The following is a 16,851-nucleotide window of genomic DNA, read 5'->3' on the forward strand; positions in this document are numbered from 1 at the left end:
GGGGGAAAAAATCTTTTTCTTTTCAATCTGAACAAAGAATATAAAGAAATTTAATCAGAGAGGACATTTCCTTTAATCAATTAATCAGGAAGGATTTTCTCTGTTGCCTTGTTGTTGTTTTTGTTTCATCAAACAACTTCTTGTTCACAACATCGTATCATGTCCAAATGAGTAGTAATTTTACGTAAGATGATAGTGCGAAGGACATAGTTATTCGCACCTTTCCTATCAATAGAAACTTTGGCTTTACAAAATTAATCCTCTCAATATTTATCTCTACTAGAAAGCAAACTCATGGAAGGAGGCAAGCATCGATGCTTAACTGAAGCTGATGAGAATAATCAAAAGCATCCCCATGTCAGCTACCGTATCTGCATAGAAATTTTTCTCCCGTGTTCATAAAAGAAAAGGAAAAATACTGATAAAATCCGAATATAGTACCACCCATCCCAAAGTTTTAGGCCCCGTTGGCCAAGAATTAATACTTTTCCCTGCTGCTGGCATTTACGTGAGAAACGTATATAATTATTGTAGTACAATAATTAATTAATTATAATTTAGTATTATGTAAAATTTATAAAAATTTATACAAAGTTTGTGCACTTTTTTTTATTGTAATTGACTAATTGGATTATTATATTACAAAAATTTAAATAAAATGCAGTCATATGCTGAGGAAGCCGGTGTTGTCAAGTTGATGATACTTGTAATTATAGTCACCAAAACTATGGTACATTGAAAGTGAAAATTATTGCCAATTTACCTTAACCCTCTCAATATTAAACTTTCCACAATTCTAACTTTTGACTACAATATTAAATTTAATTTCTTAAAGTTAAATTTTTCACCGCAATATTTGCTGTTGCACCCATCTAGAAAAAGAGGGAAAAAAAGATGCGAAAGAAATTTTGAACGGAATCCTTGGACCTCCTTTATATTGTTCATATCATAAACTTTATTTTGATTTATCTCTTAAATATTATTTCATTATGTGAGAAGATAAAGAACTATATCCATTTTATTCATTAATTTTTTCTTATACTTGTAGACATCCAATTTGGTCTAGGCTCGGATCAATTAGGCCTGGTCCAAATAAGGCAAAGTGGCCTAAAATTTTTTATTTTTTATTTTTTTATTTTAAATTTATTTTAATTATTATTTTAAGAAATAATGATTAAAATTAAAAAAATGAAAAAAAGAAAAGAAGGTTCTACCAATTGGAGGCAGAATCATGGATAGATCAAACTTTTTTGGGATAAGGCAGAAATTCAGTCAAAGGTGAGACTTAGAATTAATTTGGAACTCCTCTAATTCAGCCTATAAATATAGGCTTGAACAGATCGAAAAAAGACATGAAACAGAGAGAATGAAAGCAAAATGGGAGTTAGGAGGAGTAGAAGCGATTTTAGAATTTTTAGGATTTTTTTTTCGTGAATTTTGGCAGTTTTTTTTCTAGAGAATTTTTGGAAAAATTTCAGAATCCGATGAACTTTTCAGCCAAACTTTAATTTTTCGACAAGTTTTTTCTAGTTTCCGGTGTGTTGTTTCAGATTCCGATAAAAACATTCAACCAAAATCTGGGTTTCTCAAAGAGAGGGGAGAGAAAAGAAGAGAAGAGAAAGAGGGAGAAAGCGGGGAATCTAGTGAAAAACAAAAAAATTTGCCTTTTATATCGCCCAAAAACGACGTCATTTTGGGTCTAAATACATCTTAGGATCCGCGCGTTTTCTAGCAGGTGACCTGACCCACTCGTCAACCAGTTTCTGCGACTCGTATCCTAGCCAAATCTCACTGTTGAGCCGAGTAGAGCCACACCCCTGAGCCACATTTCGAGCCGTTGCTGTGCTTGTAGCCGAGTCGAATTTTAGCCACCAACTGAGCCGCTTTTAGTTTTTGTTTAGTATTTTTTAATTTATTTTATTTACTATTTTTCTTAGTTTTTTTTAGTAGTTTTTGAGTTTTTTTCTTTCATGATTAAATTTAAAAATATATATATAAAAAATGGTAAAATAAAATTTTGGGAATAAATATTAATTATCCAATGATGGAATTTATAAAAATTTCAAATGGTAAAATTTTTATAAAATTTATAGGTAAGAAATTTTATCTAAATTTATCACAAATTGTGGAATAATTTAGATAAAGTTTCAATAACAATAATTAATATTTATTTTTAACAAAAAATAATAATAAAAAAACAAAAAAAGAAGAAAAAGAAAGAAAAAATATAAAAATTTTGGAATTAAATACAAATTACCTAGGGATGAGATTCTTAGAAATTTTAAATGGTAAATTCCTAAAAATTCTCTAGGTGAGAAATTTTCTCTAAATTTGACTCAAATGATGGAATAATTTAGATGAAATTTTAATACAAGTAATTATATTCTTTTCCAAATAAAAAAAATTGATTGAAAATATTTGATAATTATCCAAGGATGAGATTTTTAAAAATTTCAAATGGTAAATTTTTAAGATATCTATAGGTGAGAAATTTTTTTAAAATTTATCCCAAATAGTGGAATAATTTAAATGAAATTTCAATAAAAATAATTATCATATTATTTTCTTTCCAAAACAAAGAAATAAAAGGAATTTCTAAATAAGCCCAAATGCTGAAAAAATTAGAAATTCAAAAAAGAGAAAATATTTATAATTTCTCCCAAATTGTGAAATAATTAGATATATTTTCGATAAAATAATAATAATAATAATAATAATAATAATAATAATAAATGATGACTAAAATTATTTCAATGATGGAACTTCAAGAAATCAAATGAGATTCTTGAATACTCTTGAAGTGAGAAAATATTTTTTAAGAATTATACCAGATTGATGGAAGAATCTTAAAAATTATTTTCAATATTTGAACATAAAAATTTGAAACCATTAGACTCAAGATCCTAGGATAAATTTAAAATAATATGGTACCATCTTTTGGATGGGCATATGAGGGTGCTATATCTTTCTTCACATGTAATTAAACTCCAAAATCTTGTTCTAGTTAGTAGACCTGAACTTATTCTTTTAGGGATCCTTAGTTAAGCTTAGGAGCTCCTTAAGAGAATAGATTCTTTAAGTGACCAATCACACTTAGTTAAAAAAGATCGATAGCGACTCCATCCATTTGTTAAGTACATTTTTGGATCTATATGTTATGACAGTTTGGCAACTCCACTAGGGACAGCCATAGAGAGTCAAGCCATAATTTTTGAATTTATCCTATCATTTGATCTAATGGTTTTAATGATTTGTGTTATATGTTTACTAACATTTTCTTGTTTTGTATTTTATTTTTGAGGCATGAACTTATATGTTCCTTCATACACCATCACATACATTTGCATTACAGAAGCTTTATACCCGAGTTCTGTCCTTTTTAGGAGAGAGTAAAGTACCTACACTCTTGTGAGATGATAATCTCCACAATGGCTAGCGAAATACTCCCACTTAAATTGAATCCTTTCCGTTGGTAGCCTGTGATAGGTAAGGATTGGACTGCCTTACTACTCTGTGATGAACAATGATGTAAGAAACAATTTGAGAACCTTTAGTGGTCAAAATCACCTAACCTTGCATATAGTGTACATTTAAGAAACCAACCTAAGATAAAGCTCTTCCTATCTATTGATAAATATAATCCAAAATTAGGACACAAGAAGGAACAGTTTGTTATCTAACCATTTTGTTTGTTTGATTTTGTGCATCATTTCCATCCTCATGTTTTACCATTTCCATATCATTCCATTCTATGCATGCATCATTTCTCCATGCACATGTTTAACATTATCATATCATTTCATTTCATTCTATGTATCATTTTCGTGATCATGTTTTAACATTATCATTTGCATCATTCTCATATAGGAAATATTTGTCACATATCAATTATTGATAAATCAGATCTCACACTTACATCCATGAAGAGCCAAATGCAATCAAAGTCTGCATCAGTCCATTATGAGTCCGCTCATCAATTGAAAATCAAGTCAGAGGAAGGTAAAAAAAAATAAGCGAATTATTTGCCTGAAGGTTTTATCTCATTATTACCCTAGAGAGTTCATCTTGAGCTAGAACAAAATGATATAGCTGACTTAAGTAGTGTCTGAAGATGCATGAGTAAAGCAAGATAGGAAGCGTTTGAGAACAGATATGGAGACATAGCATCACTACTCTAAGTAAATGTGGACAATAATCTTATTAGAGCCATCATTTAATTTTGGGATCCTTCTTATAGATGTTTCATCTTTAATGAAGTAGACATGGTACCCACAATTGAAGAGTATATGTTCTTACTTCGTTTCGATTTGCCAAACCTAAACAAGATTTATTGGTCCAATAAAGTGGACTTAGCTTGCCTCAAGTTGATGCATATGTCAATACAAAAGGTGAAAGTAAGGCTATCTCATAGAGTGTTTTGTGAGACTTCATCCAGGGGCATATAAATGATGATCAAAGATTAGTGGCTATGGCTATAGCTCTATATGGACTAGTGATCTTCCTAAAAGTCATTGGATATATTGATGTTACAGTGATAGACTTCGTTGATCAGTTAGCATACAAAGTCAATGCATCACCTACCATTTTGGCAGAAACCATTCATTCTTTAAATTTTTATCACTGAAATGGTAAAGGTTGATTCAATGGGTGCCTACAGTTACTTTATGTATGGATGAAGAGTCACATTGAATGTGAAAAAAGTCAGTTTCATAAACCATACCTTCGTTCTAGTGCCCCAATCAAGGAGTTTTGTTGTAGCATATGACCTCAAGCAAAGTCAAAAAAGATTAATTTTCTTACTTTCGAGTCATTGATAGTCAAGGGATAATCTGGAGAGCACTTTAGATGTATCATGATACAGTTTTATATAGTTGTAGGGATCAACTGAAGGTATTCTTATTAGGCTTATGGGGTATTGTTACTTATGCCCCAACTTTAGTGAAAAGATAATCCAAATGTGAACAATTCATTCTTGAAACCTATGGACTTAACCAGTGAGAATTCTCTTTCACTGATAAAGAGGCATATGAAATGGTCGAAAAGATCAAAAAGGCATGAAAGCAAACCATCCGAGTTAACCAAATAAGGCTTACTTATGATGTCCCCTAAGAATATAGTGTGTGGCATACAATGAGAGGTAAGGACATTGTGTTTCCTAGTGAACAAATAGGTCATGCCTCAAAGTCCATTCTTTAAGATTCTTTACTTAAAGTGGAAACAGCTAAGAGAAAACTTCAAATCGAGAAAGATGAGTTGAAACAAGAAAATAAGCTATTAAAGTTAGAAATAGAAGAGAGTTTGAAGCTTCAAGAATTGAAAATCCAAAGCTTTATAGAGTAAAAAGATCAGTGGAAAGCCTTGTTCAATGATTTAGACATGACACATTCATCAGTCACACTCGAGCTTGCCTGACTTTTAAAAGTAAATAGATTATTGAAAACAAGAGTGGATGAAGGACAAAAAGCTATTACTAGGGCATATAGAGATAATCAGATGCTACAAGAGATAGTGGATCAACACACAGTACAAGTAGAAGCCTTATCTAATGAATATAAGAAACAAGCTAAACAGAGTGAGTTATGGAAAGATATGTGTATAAAAAAACAAATGCATCTAAGGTATTTGTTTGATCAGTTATGCATTGCCACAGACAAAGCATCAAAAATGGAAAAAAAAAGTAGAAGATTTGAAGGCTATGGTGTAACCAGTGGGAACTCATAGGTGACAATTGCTTGATTTCCTAGATGAGGCTCAAAATCATTACCAGCAAGCTAGAAAGTTCATAAGGAGACATTAGAAGTAAAAGATGATGTTTAGGACTTTAGAATATTGCTTTGACTTTATTAAGATGTAATTTTAAAATTTTATAAATAAAGTTTCAGATAGAGATTTCTTTTATCAATAATGGTGATATCGCAAATATTAGTACATTTCATGCATGTATTAGCACATCTAAACATAAAACACATAATTTCTAATAATCATATAATTGTGGTACTCAAGGTTCAAAGATAACTCCACCCAGTAGAAACCCCACCCATCGATACAACAAGAGATCCAGAGTTAGACAAATGGAGCAAAAAAACTCTCATCATCTGGAAAAGATAGAAAAAGCTCAGAAAAAGCTTGAAAATGAGCTGAGTAAGATTTTGAATGCTCTAAACAAACTAAACAAGGGGAAAAAGTAGAAGAGAATACCAACCAACAGGACCATCCACCACAAGAGGTGACTGACCCCTTATATCCACCTGATTTTGGTCCAACTCAAGCCCAATCTATACAAGAGGTTCCACCATAATAATTCATATATCTCACATATCCTAGAATGCCATCAACCTCTAACCTAAGGCATTATCATAGCTATGCGAATCATGTCTTTACTGAAAAGGTAATTGAACCAATCCAAGTTTCAGATTTGGATGAGTTAAAAGAAAAAAAGAAAGAAAATGCAAAAGTTGTTGAATTTCAAGAAGACTCAAAGATTAGTATGCTAGAACAAAGATTACGGGCTATAGAAAGAATTGGTTTTTATAGTTCTATTGACGTTGCTAGGCTTTGTTTGGTCTTAGATATGATTATTTCTTTTAAGTTCAAGGTACCAAAGTTTGAGAAATATGATGATACAAAATGTTCGAAGACTCATATTACCATGTACTGTTGAAAGATAATAGCCCATACTCATAATGAAAAGCTGCTAATACATATTTTTCAAGATAGTCTTATAGGCTCTACTGCTAAATGGTATATCCAGTTGGATAGAATTCGCATCCATTTTTAAAGTGATATGGCTCATGACTTCATTAGTCAATATCAACTTATCATGGATTTGGCTTCTGATCATTTATCTTTGCAAAACATGAAGAAAAAAGCAAATGAGTCCTTTAAGGAATATGTCCAGAGGTGAAAAAATATAGCTTTTCAAGTACAACCTCCTCTAATTAAAAAGAAAACTATGGTGTTATTTGTCAATACTTTGAAATCTCTCTATTATGAAAAGATGATAGGGAATGCAACAAAGAATTTTGCCAACATAGTGATCTCTGGTGAAATTATTGAGAAGGCTATCAAGAATGACAAGTTAGAGAGAGGGGAAGCATCTACTAAAAAAGCCCCAAAAAAAAAAAGACTAAAGCTTAGGCTATGAGCTTTGATAGATAATGGTTCAGGGGTTATCAGCCTCACACACCACAAGGTTACCCTCAAAATTATTCCATTGTAAATAATGCTTACTAGTACTAGCCAAATCTGTAACCACCTTACCCTCAAACCTATCGATCTCTTTTTAAACCTTAGACTGCCACATATGGCCCTAACACTTTCAAATCCGTTCAGCTAGTCTTACAGGTGATTCACGAGAGTAACGAACTACTCATAAAAAATCTATATTCGATCCAATTCCCATGACATATACGAATTGTATCGAGAGCTTTATAATAATCATCTAATTGCTCCTAGCTGAGTAGAGCCACTCAAGCCATCATACCCCAAGTGGTATGATCCCATAGCCTATTATGACTATCACTATAGGATTGTTGATCATTCCACCGAGAATTGTACTACATTGAAACATAAAGTGCAATGATTGATCAAGGATGGAATGATCAATTTTGATACAAGAAGGGTAATCGCACCAAATGTTAATGGTAATCTTTTGCCTAATCACTATGTGAATGCTCTGAGTAAAGAACGATAACATCATCTAAAAAAAATGGTAAAAATCAAGATCCCTCTCAATCAGCTATTTGATGCTTTATAAAAAGCTGACATGATATAACCGGTGAGTTTGCTTAGTTACCATATGGAGTATATGTTAAATAGCATTTACAAGTATCATAGTAAGGCATCTGGTCACTCTATAGAAACCTATGAACAATTTTGATAAGAGGTACAAGGGCTTATGGATTCATACCAGATTGAATTCTATGAAAAAAGGTATGATTCAAAGAATGTTGAAGTGTCCATGACTAACCAACCACCCAAACTATTTCTAAGGCCGTTAATGATCTACTGTGGGGATAAGCCAAGGTTAACTATAGAAAAGCATGTTCTCAGGCTAGTAACCTTTAAAGTCCTTACTCTATTCCTTTACAAGAGCAATAGAGTTGTGCCATGAAAATATGGCTATGACACAATAATCCAAGGGTAAAAAAAAATGATTCTAAGTCTGATGCCTCTAATATAACTAGTGTGGGGGGCATTACCCTAAGCGGAAGGTGTTACACTCCAGAGGTGTTAGAAAAGGCTAAAAAAGAAAAAACCAAAGAAGGGGAAGAACGAAATAACCTAAAAGTGGTACCTAAAGAGGATTGCCCTAAGTTAGTGTAAAAAAAAAAGGCTTGTGAATTCCTAAAGCTAATAAAACACAGTGAATATTCTGTGGTTGAATAGTTAAATAAGATGCTGGCACGAATCTCATTATTATCACTACTATTGAACTTGAAATCACATCGAACTACCTTGTTAAATGTACTAAACTAGGCATATATGGCACACAATGTATTTGTTGAATATGTGAATTACTTGGCTGGAAACCTGGTCATGCCAAATTACATAGCATTCGGTGATAATGAGATTCTTCTAAAGGGAAAAAGAAGCACCAAAGCTTTACATATCACTATCAAATGCAAGAGCCATATTATAATGAAGGTCATTGTCGATAACAGCTCTGCTATTAATGTCATACCTATGTCAACTTTGGCAAGGCTACCTGTTGATTATTCACATATGAAAGATAGCCAAATGATTGTTCGAATATTCGATGGGACCAAGCGAGATGTCATGAAAGATATTGAAATGTCCTTGCAAATTGGACCGTACATTTTCAATGTAAAATTTCAAGTAATGGATATCTCTCCATCTTATAGTTGCTTGTTGGGAAGGCCATGGACTCATAGGATAAGTGTTATCCTTTTTACCCTACACTAAAAGGTTAAGTTTAATGTGGAGGGTCAGTTGGTGGTAATGTTTGGGAAAGAAGACATGTTGGTAACTCAGTCGTTGAATTCTCCATATGTGGAAGCTACTGAAGAAGCAATGGAATGTTCTTACCAGTCATTTGAGTTAGCCAACTCTATGGGTGAAGGATCCAACAGCCAATGATTTTCAAAGATAGTGATGTGTCAAGTCATCAATAAGGACTAGTATCCTAGAGTAGCATTGGGTAAAAATTTATAGGGGATAAAAGAGCCTCCGACAATGATGGACAATGACAAGAGGCTAGGTCTTGATTATAAAGCAAAAAACTGGAAAATTAGGGGAAGACAAGCCAACAAGATAGCAAGGTTAATGGTCATCCCACACTTTTATGAGACTTTCATCTCTGGAGGTTTCATGTACCCAACTATGGAAAAAGATTTTGAACTGAGCATGGAGAAGACATTTGCTGAGTTGTCTATCTATACGATCAGAGATGAAAATGGGTATGAATAAGAAATGTGAGTTCGTCCTTATCTTTCAGATTATGAGTTGAATAATTGGAGCATTATAAAATTACCTTCTATCCTTGATACTAATTCAATGTAATTAAACATCCCAATAGCTTTTGCTTAAGGCCTTAAGGTGATCTTTCTTGTTTAGGCCATTTATCTATTATTATTTTAATAAAATTAAGAATGATGCATTTTTTTTTCATTTCTTTTAGTACTTTTGTTTTTCTATTTTTCTCGTATATTTTGCCAACATATCCCATTTAATTCAATTTCAGGTTCTTAAATGAACAAAAAAATAATCATGATAATGATCAAGGGGTTAATTTTGAAAAATCAATTAACACTGATGCACTTGATAATAAAGATGATTCTGAAGAATATGCTATTCCTTCAGACCTAATGAGATTGATTGAGCAAGAAAGTAAACCAATTGAGCCTCATCAGGAGACAACTAAATTAGTGAATTTAGGAGATGAGGAGAATAAAAATGAGGTTAAAATTGGTGCGTCACTCTCATCGATAAACAGGAAACAATTGAAAAATCTACTTCGAGAATTTGTAGATGTGTTTGCTTGGTCTTATTAGGATATGCCTGGACTCAATACAGAAATAGTAAAGCATAGACTACCTTTGATGCCAGAATGTAAGCCAATCCAACAAAAATTGAGGTGAATGAAACCTGAAATGCTATTGAAGATTAAAGAAAAAGTAATAAAACAGTTTTGATGCAGGATTTTTACAAGTAGCCAAATATCTAGAATGGATAGCCAATATTGTACCAATTCATAAGAAGGATGAAAATGTGCAAATATGCTTAGATTATCGCAATTTGAATAGGGCTAGCCCAAAGGATAATTTTTTTTTTGCCTTATATTGACACATTAGTGGATAACACAACCAAGCATTCGATGTTTTCCTTTATGGATGGGTTCTTAGGGTATAACCAAATAAATATTGCTAAAGACGACATGAAAAAAAATCACTTTTGTGACCATGTGAAGAACCTTTTGCTCCAAAGTCATGCCCTTCACTCTAAAAAATGCTGGGGCAATATACCAAAGAGCCATGGTGATGCTCTTTCATGACATGATGTATAAAGAAATCGAGGTGTATATAGATGATATGATTGTGAAATCTCGAAAAAATGAAGATAATGTCACCAACCTCAGAAAGCTATTCGAAAGGTTGAAAAAATTCCAACTCAAGTTGAACCCAGCTAAATGCACCTTCGGGGCAAAGTCAGATAAGTAGCTAGGCTTTATAGTCAGTGAAAGAGGGGTTAAAGTTGATCTTGACAAAATATGAGCCATTCAAAATTTGTTACCTTCGAGCACACTAAAAAAAGTTCAAGGTTTTCTAAGAAGATTGAACTATATTTATCGATTTATATCTCAGCTTACCTACAAATGTGATCCTATATTTAAGATTCTTTACAAGAATAACCCTGGAGAATGGAATAAAGAATGACAAATAGCTTTTGATAAAATTAAGCAATATTTGTCAAATTCTCTAGTGTTAGTGCCACCTATTCCAAGGGGATCATTAATTTTATACCTAACAATGTGCGAGAATTCAATGAAATGTGTGCTAGGGTAGCAAGATGAGTCTAGTCGAAAAGAAAGAGCTATTTACTATCTGAGTAAAAAATTCACAGAATACGAGTCCAAGTATTCTTTTTTAGAGAAAATGTATTCTGCATTAGCTTAGACCATAAAAAAACTCAGACAATATATGCTCTATCATATCACCTGGCTCATAACAAAACTGTATCCAATTAAATATATCTTTGAGAAGCCCTCTTTGTCTGAAAGAATTGCTAGATGGCAAGTAATGTTTTTGGAGTATGATATCATACACGTGAGCTAGAAAGCAATAAAAATGAGTGTTATAGTTGAGTGTCTCACAGATTGTGTGACTGAAGATTATAAGCCAATAAGATTGGAATTTTTTTATGAAAACATGATGACTGTTTCCCAACTGGAAAAGGAAAAGCATGAAGAGAATCATTGAAAAATGTATTTTGATGGAGCTACTAATGCCTTAGGACATAAGATTGGGGCAATCATAATTTCTCTAGAAAAATAATATTATCTTATATCAACGAGGTTGAATTTCAATTGCACAAATAACACTGCTAAATATGAGGCATGTGTTATAGGTTTACAAGCTGCTATAGATATAAAAGTTAAAGCATTAAAAGTATTTGGAGACTTAGCTCTAGTCATATATTAATTGAAAGGAGAATGAGATATGAGATATTCAAAACTCATTCTATATCGTAAGTATATCCTAGAGTTGATTAAGTAGTTTGAAGATATTCAATTTGATCATTTACCTCGATAGGAGAATTTGATTACTGATGCCTTGGCTACTTTAGCAGCAATGGTTTGAATTAATGATAGTGTCGATATTCAGCCCATCAGGTTAGATGTCAAAGACATGTCGGCTCACTGTTCTAATGTAGAAGAAGAGAATGATGGGAAGCCCTAGTATTATAATATTTTATAGTATATTAAAAACTAGCAATACCCAGTCTAGGTAACTAAAAATGATAAAAGGATCATCCGAAGATTAGCTATGAGTTTCTTCTTACATGAAAATGTTTTCTACAAAAGAAGCCATGACCAAGTATTGTTGAGGTGCTTAAATAAGGTCGAGGTTAAGAAAATGATTGAAGAGGTGCATGATGAAATATATGGGGCACATGCCAATAAACATATGATAGCAAGATAGATTATGAGAGTATGGTACTATTGGTTGACAATAGAGAGCGATTGCATTAACTATGCTCAAAAATGTCATAAGTGCCAAATCTATGCTGACAAGATCCATACTCTGTCATCTGCTTTATATATTTTGACACCACCATGGCCATTTTCTATGTGAGGCATGGATGTCATTGGTCCTATTATCCCAAAAGCTTCTAATGGGCATAGGTTCATTTTCGTGATGATAGATTACTTCACGAATGGGTGGAAGCAGCATCATTTGGAAATGTAACATGATCTATGGTTTGTAAATTCATAAAAAGAGAGATCATTTATAGATATAAACTTTTAGATAGAATTATTTCAGATAATGCCAAGAATTTGAATACCAAGATGATGTAAGAAATATTTACCCAATACAAGATCAAGCATCATAATTCAATGCCATATCATCTAAAAATGAATGAGGCAATTGAGGCAGCTAGTAAGAATATAAAAAGAATTCTTGAGAAGATGACTTAGACCTATAAAGATTGGCATGAGAAGTTATCATTTGCACTGCATGCATATCGAACATCGATGCATACCTCTACTGAGGTAAGCTTATTATTTTTGGTTTATAAGATGGAAGTTGTACTGCCAGTGAAAGTAGAGATCTCATCTTTGAGGGTTCTAAAAGAAGTTGAACTAAAATAGGTTGAATGGATTCGAGAGTATTATGAACAGTTAAATTTCATTAAAGAAAAAAGATTAACAGTACTATGCCATGGTCAGCTATATCAAAGAAAAATGATTAGGGCTCATGATAAAAAGGTTCAACCTCATTGTTCTCGAGAATAAGAGTTAGTCTTGAAAAGAATTCTTTCAAGCCAGTACAATAATAGAAGAAAATAGACTCCAAATTGGGAAAGACCATATGTTGTGAAACGAGCTTTCTCAAGGGGACCATTAATATTAGTTGAGATGGATGGAGATGACTTACATCATCCTATAAATTTTGATGCTGTTAAAAAGTATTATGCTTAAAAAAAAGAGAAAAAAAATGAAAAAAAAGAAAGACTCAAGGTGAAAACCTCAAAAAGGTGATTTAAGTCAAAAATGGGTTTATCTAAGTTGAAAACCTGAAAAGGCAGCTTAGATAAGGAGAATACAACATTGAATTTGAAAATTCATTGGCAAGGAGACCAACATAAAGAGCTCTAAGTTGTTAAGTGCATCGAATAGTTGAAGTTTCTAAAAAGGACTTCGAGATATGTTATCATGATTGTCTTATTACTTTTTTTTTAACTTTGTCCCCATACCCTTTTTTTATTTTTTTTTCTTTTCCAACTGCCCAAAGTTTGCCATCATTTTTGCTAATAAAAGACATTCCATTTCATTCTCTGTGTGTCTTTTCTGTTGATTGTTTCCTAGCCATTCTTACTCTTTTCTTTTCAATACCTTACAATGGAGAAAATGTGTGAATGCATTATTACTTTTTGAGATCGAAATAATGATTGATAAATGAATAATGGCATGAAAGATTTTTTACATTACATTAGAAAGGTTAAGAGTGATAAAGGAAAATTTGAAATGTTCAGTTCCTGATAAAGACATTGAATTTGAAAATAGATTTTTTTGAAATGGAGAAGATGATAATTAAATTAGAGAAATGATTGAGAGTTATATTGATTTGCTTAAAGATTGAGAGATTTGGGGCCCAAAAAAAGAGCTTGAGAAACTTGAGTACCACAATAGAGTGAAAATTAATTAACTAGCATTTGCATAGCATGCATTGCATTTCTAAATGTCTAGTGCATAGCATACACTACATTTAAACTGGTCTAGTGCAGGGATGTTTCAAGATCCCACTTGAAGAAAACAGATGTGAAGACTTTTTTATGAAAGAGTTTCAAATCTCATTTCAAAAGAAACTTGTGAAGATTTAATCCTTGAAAGAGGATATTTCTTAATATTAGGAATGATTTGTAAGACCTTTAGGCATAATTTCCTAAAATTCCTTCAAACATGATCTATAACTCCTTTAGATATGATTGTCAATGAGCATTTATTTTTCAAAATTGTGGTTGCCTCTGTTTAGAGGAGCAATTTATTTTTCAAAGTTTTGGTTGCCTCTGTTTAAAAGAGCAATTTATTTTTCAAAGTTGTGGTTGCCTTTGTTTATATGAGCAATTTATTTTTCAAAAGTTGTGGTGTCTTTGTTTAAAGGAGCTTAATTTACTTTTCAAAGTCATTGAGCATTTATTTAGAGGAACTTTATTTATTTCTTTCCAATAAAAAATGATGAAAAATGATGAAAAAATGAAAAAAGATAAATTTGTTGGGATGATCATGAGCAAGGTATCTATGTCTTTACGCAATTCTTGTTGCACAAGAAATGCACAAAGAGGAGCAGTTGTAGACACCCAATTTGGGTCAGGCTCAGATCAATTGGGCTTGGTCCAAATAGGGCAAAGTGGCCCAAAATTTTTTATTTTTTATTTTATTATTCTAGATTTATTTTAATTATTATTTTGAGAAATAATTATTAAAATTTAAAAAAAATAATAGATAAAGAATAAAAAAAGAAAAGAAGGTTCTGCCAATTGGTGGCAGAATCACGGATGGATCGAACTTCTTTGGGATAAGGCAAAAATTTAGTCAAAGGTGGGAATTATAATTAATTTGGAACTCTTTTAATTCAACCTATAAATATAAGCTTGAACAGATCAAAAAAAGACACGAAACAGAGAGAACGGAAGCAAAAGGGGAGTTGGGATGAGCAAAAAGGATTTTAGAATTTTTAGGTTTTTTTTGTGAATTTTGGTAATTTTTTTCTAGATAATTTCTGGAAATTTCCAAAATCCGACGAACTTTCCAACCAAACTTGAATTTTTCGACGGGTTTTTTCTAGTTTTCGACGTGTTGTTCTAGATTCTTATAGAACATTCAACCGGATCTGGGTTTCTTAGAGAGAGGGGAGAGAAAATAAGATAAGAGAGAAAGGGAGAAAAAGGGGGAATCTGGTGAAAAACAAAAATATTTGCCTTTTATATCACCCAAAAACGACGTCGTTTTGCGTCTAAATACATCCCAGTATCCGCGCATTTTCTAGCAGGTGACCCGACCCGCTCGTCAACCTGTTTCTACGACCTACATCCCAGTTGAATCTCACTGCTAAGCTGACCCGAGTCACACCCCTGAGCCACATTTCGAGCCATTGTTGTGCCTGTAGCCGAGCCGAATTTTAGCCACCAACCAAGTCGTTTTTAGTTTTTCTTTGGTGTTTTTTTATTTATTTTATTTACTATTTTTCTTAATTTTTTTTGTTTTTTTTGTTTTTTTTTTTTTTCATTATTAAATTTAGAAAAAAATATAAAAAATGGTAAAATAAAATTTTGGTAATAAATATTAATTATCCAATGATGAAATTTATAAAAATTTCAAATGGTAAATTTTTTATAAAATTCGTAGGTGAGAAATTTTGTCTAAATTTATCTTAAATGGTGGAATAATTTAGATAAAGTTTCAATGAAAATAATTAATATTATTTTCCAACAAAAAAATATAATAAAAAAAGAACAAAAAAATATAAAAATTTTGGAATTAAATACAAATTACCCAATGATGAGATTCTTAGAAATTTTAAATGGTAAATTCCTAAGAAATCTCTAAGTGAGAAATTTTCTCTAAATTTGACCCAAATTGTGGAATAACTTTGATGAAATTTCAATACAAGTAATTATATTCTTTTCCAAATAAAAAAAATTGATTGAAAATATTTGATAATTATCTAATGATGAGATTTTTAGAAATTTCTAATAGTAAATTTTTAAAACATCTCTAAGTGAGAAATTTTCTTTAAATTTGTCTCAAATGATGAAATAATTTAAATAAAATTTCAATAAAAATAATTGTAATATTATTTTCTTTCCAAAACAAAGAAATAAAAAGAATTTCTAAATAGGCCCAAATGGTGAAAAATTTAGAAATTCAAAAAAGAGAAAATATTTTTAATTTGACCCAAATTGTGGAATAATTAAATATATTTTTGACAAAAAATAATAATAATAATAAATGATGACTAAAATTTTTTCGATGACGGAGCCTCTTCAAGAAATCAAATGGGATTCTTGAAATCTTTTGAGGTAAGAAAATATTTTTTTAAGAATTCTACCAGATTGATGGAAGAATCTTAAGAATTATTTCTAATATTTGAACATAAAAATTTGAAACCATTAGACTCAAGACCCTAGGATAAATTTAAAATAATATGGTACCATCATTCGAATAGGCATGTGGGAGTGCTATAACATTTTTAACATGTAACCGAATTTTCGAACTTGTTCTGATTAGTAGACCTGACTTATTCTTTTAGGGACCCTTAATTAAGCTTAAGAGCTCCCTAATTAAAAAAGATTAATGACGATTTCATCTATTTGTTAATTCAAGCTATAGATTTTTGAATTTATATGTTATGACAATATTTAAACAAACGCAACGGATTATATCTATCTCTGTAGATAGATAAGGCAGAATATTTCTCCATCACAAATTGTGTGGCCTTTCACAAATTGACCAACTTCAGGACCGACTGGTTGCCCAAACATTTCCTTTGAAGCTTAAATTCTACGTAAGAGCGATGACGCGAACTTCATGAAGCATATTAATTACCCAACTTTTGAATCTAAGCCCACCGTCCGGACGTATGCTTTTGCTTTTCGAGAAAAAGGAAC

The sequence above is a fragment of the Durio zibethinus genome, chromosome 22, assembly GCF_047325235.1.
Source record: "Durio zibethinus cultivar Kanyao isolate XHJ-2024 chromosome 22, ASM4732523v1, whole genome shotgun sequence".
NCBI lineage: Eukaryota > Viridiplantae > Streptophyta > Magnoliopsida > Malvales > Malvaceae > Durio > Durio zibethinus.